This window comes from Peromyscus leucopus, unplaced genomic scaffold (assembly GCF_004664715.2).
Source record: "Peromyscus leucopus breed LL Stock unplaced genomic scaffold, UCI_PerLeu_2.1 scaffold_160, whole genome shotgun sequence".
Classification (NCBI taxonomy): Eukaryota; Metazoa; Chordata; class Mammalia; order Rodentia; family Cricetidae; genus Peromyscus; species Peromyscus leucopus.
In genome coordinates, this window is record NW_023504776.1 from 1 (window position 1) to 3,000 (window position 3,000).

The 3,000-nt window shown below is 59.0% G+C and overlaps 1 pseudogene; it reads left to right on the forward strand.

Moving 5' to 3' along the window:
* Positions 1 to 1,432: 1,432 nt before the first annotated feature.
* On the forward strand, positions 1,433 to 2,896 carry LOC119087159 (annotated as a pseudogene).
* The last annotated feature ends 104 nt before the right edge of the window (positions 2,897 to 3,000 follow it).

The window sequence follows — 3,000 nt, forward strand, 5'->3', positions numbered from 1 at the left end:
TAGGGTCCTCTGCAAGAGCAGCATGTACTCTTAACCACAGAGCCATCTCTCCAGTCCCTTGTTCTGAGTTTGAGACAGGATCTCACTATATAGCCCTAGCTGGCCTCTGCTAGGATTACAAATGTGCTGCCACATCTGGATCAGATTTTTTTCACAAAACATCTTCCCTCTTGATCTTTCCTCATGGGCCTCTTTTTGCACCTTATCTTCTACACAACTTTAGACCATATTGCACATACTTTTTTAAGTTTGTATTTTCAGGGCAGTGAGTTACGTCTACAGAATCCTTTTTTAAAAATCATTTAATGGGCTGGAGAGATGGCTCAGCAGTTAAGAGTACTTACTGCTCTACAGAAGACCTGGTTCCCAGAACCCACATGGTGGCTCACAAATGCCAGGAATTCCAGTTCCTGTGAATATGGATATGCAGTGCCCTCTTCTGGTATCCTTGGGAACCTACACACACAGTGCATATATACACATTTGAGTCCACACATACACATAAAACTAATCTTTAAAAATATTATTTAAATTGACATGTATAACAAGTGTACTTGTACTAGGACTTGGCGGGGAGTATAGAGAAAAATACAAAGTATGTGGATACTATAGAGAAGTTAATCACATAAAGACCAAATGCAAAGGGTGAAGAACACGCCACCCAATTGATGTATTGTCTTCTAAAATGAGGACATAAAGATCCTCTACCCGAGGAATTCGCACATCAGAACCCAAAGGCGCACACAGTCTGTGCGCATTGCTTTCCCTTGTAAGACTGATTACATGAAGCAGCTGTGAGGATTCAAGGAAACTGATTTTTAAGGGTTTGAGTATTTACTATGAGTCTCCCTGTCAGGGCAACTCCTCAAAAGCAAGTGTGTGTCTTGATGTCTACAGAGTCTGACGCAAAGTAGGAACACCTTCAAGAAACCTTAGTTTTAAAACAAATCAATGGGGCTGGAGGGCTGGCTCAGAGGTGAAGAATGCGTGCTGAGGCTGGTTCAATTCCCAACACACCACCTCACACCAGCTAGTAACTCCAGCTCCGGGGGAATCCGACGCCCTCTTCTGGCCTCCTAGAGCACAGCACTCGCATGCAAAAACCCACACACATACGCAGAACTAGAAAATAAATCTTATAAACAAAGAACCTCTGGCTTCCGTGCACCCAGTCCCTGGTTCGTATTCAGCTCTAAACCTTGCAGGCTAGGCGGTTAACAATCTTCCTTTTCTCCTACACACGCGCGGAGACCCTTAGGTCGTCCCAGACCGCCGCTCGGGAATCCTCCCTCGCCGCCCGAGCCCCACGCCCCCGGCCCCGGCCCGCCCCGCGCCGCTTGTTTACTCCCCGGCGCAGCCTAGTTCTCCCCGGAGCCCGCCCCCGCCGGCCGCCTATTGGTCTAAGTGACACGAAGGCCTGCTCCGATTGGCCGCAGCGGCAGAGGCGCGGGTGAGTGGGGTAGGCTGCGCCTGAGGCCCAGAAGGGGTAGCAGGCCATGGCGGCGGCGGCTGCGGCGGCAGCGGCGGCGGTGGCGGGTTGGCTGGGTTGGGTGCTTGCCGCGCTCTGTCTGGGCAGCACCGGGGGAGGCGGCGCCGGGAGCGGGACTGCTGGGCTTCTGCATGGAGGAGGACAGCGCGCCGGGCGCAGGCTCGCTGCGCGGAAGGGCAGCGCCGGAGGCCACTTTCTGCCTGCGACTCTTCTGCTCCGGCTTAGCCAACAACAGCTCCTGGACCTGGGTGGCCACGGAGGGCGCAGGCTGCCCGAGGGCGGCCGGGCCACGGAGCCGAGGAGGCGGCCGCCCCACGGGCGAGTGGCGTGCCCTGCTGCGCCTGCGCACCGAGGCCGGGCGCCCGCGCTCCGCGCTGCTGGCGGTGCGCGTGGAGCCGGGCGGCGGGGCCGCCGAGGAGGCGGCGCCGCCTGGGCGCTGGGGCTGGGGGCGGCCGGCTTGCTGGCCCTGGCGGCCGTGGCGCGCGGCCTGCAGCTGAGCGCGCTGGCGCTGGCGCCGGCCGAGGTGCAGGTGCTGCGCGAGAGCGGCTCGGAGGCGGAGCGCGCGGCTGCGCGGCGCCTGGAACCTGCGCGGCGATGGGCCGGCTGCGCCCTGGGCGCGCTGCTGCTGCTGGCCAGCCTGGCGCAGGCGGCCCTGGCCGTGCTGCTGTACCGAGCGGTCGGCCAGCGCGCCGTGCCCGCGGTGCTGGGCTGCGCGGGGCTGGTGTTCCTGGTGGGCGAGGTGCTGCCGGTCGCCGTGAGCGGCCGCTGGGCGCTGGCGCTGGCGCCGCGCGCGCTGGGCCTCAGCCGCCTGGCGGTGCTGCTCACCTTGCCGTGGCGCTGCCGGTGGGGCAGCTGCTGGAGCTGGCAGCGCGGCCGGGGCGTCTGCGTGAGCGCGTGCTGGAGCTGGCGCGCGGCGGCGGCGACCCTACAGCGATCTGAGCAAGGGCGTCCTGCGCTACCGGACCGTGGAGGACGTGCTCACGCCCCTCGAAGACTGCTTTATGCTGGACTCCGGCGCTGTCCTGGACTTCGGCGTCCTAGCCAGTATCATGCAGAGCGGCCACACGCGCATCCCAGTGTACGAGGAGGAGCGCTCCAACATCGTGGACATACTGTACTCAAAGACTTGACCTTCGTGGACCCTGAGGACTGCACGCCGCTCAGCACCATCACCCGCTTTTACAACCATCCACTCCACTTCGTCTTCAACGACACCAAATTGGACGCTGTCCTGGAAGAGTTCAAGCGAGGTAAGGTGCTGTCCCTGGTGGAGAGAGGGTCTCACCCCGCCAGAGAGGCACTAAGACTTGACCTTTCTCAGAAAGTGATGGCCTTGAATCTGGGAATGACCTTGGGAAATATTTAAAGACCGACTTTTAGACGCGGGAAGGAAGTGCTGTGTGTCTGATGCAGGAGGATCGGAAGGTGGTTCCAGGCCAGCCCGGGTTATGTAGTAAGACTATTCATTTAAAAAAAAAAAAAAAAAAGTGAAGATGTCTAACATCAGTGTC